Genomic DNA, 651 nt, shown 5'->3' with positions numbered 1-651 from the left:
GTAGGTTTTTTTGAGCAGTGGGGTTACCCGAGCCTGCTTGAATGCAGTGGGGAAGGTGCCTGTGAGGAGAGATGTGTTGATGATGTGTGTGAGTGCTGGTAAAAGTGTAGGAGAGATTGCTTGGAGAAGGTGTGAGGGGACTGGGTCCAGAGGGCATGTTGTAGGATGGCTGGAGAGGAGAAGTTTAGATACTTCTGCCTCAGTGAGGGGACAGAAGGAGAAGATGGGAGTTTTAGCAGTGGTTGTGGTTGGTTTGAAGTCATGTGTGTGTGGGGCTGAGAACTGACTACTGATTGATCTAGTTTTGTCTGTTGAACAATTGTATCAACATATGTAGCCTATATATTCTATATCCCGTGATCCAGCAGAGCATAAGAGGTATGGAGAATGGATTGGTTTTTATAGGGAAAGACTGCCTAGTTAAATGTTTAGCCATGTCACTACTGATTTTTGAACTAATCAATCATGTTAACAATTTTACAGCACTTATTGTGAATTTCACTGACATTGTAGTATAGGGTCGCTTTGTTAAAACATCTAAACGGTTAATTATAGATATAGTAAGAATACATATACATATTTTTGTCCATACCTCTGCATTTTCTCTCAAATAGAGTTTTGTATTTGCAAATCACTTTGCGTTTGTTTGAA

Source organism: Sinocyclocheilus anshuiensis, unplaced genomic scaffold (genome assembly GCF_001515605.1).
Source record: "Sinocyclocheilus anshuiensis isolate Anshui unplaced genomic scaffold, SAMN03320099.WGS_v1.1 scaffold497, whole genome shotgun sequence".
Lineage (NCBI taxonomy): Eukaryota > Metazoa > Chordata > Actinopteri > Cypriniformes > Cyprinidae > Sinocyclocheilus > Sinocyclocheilus anshuiensis.
Note: the sequence above shows the minus strand (reverse complement) of the source record.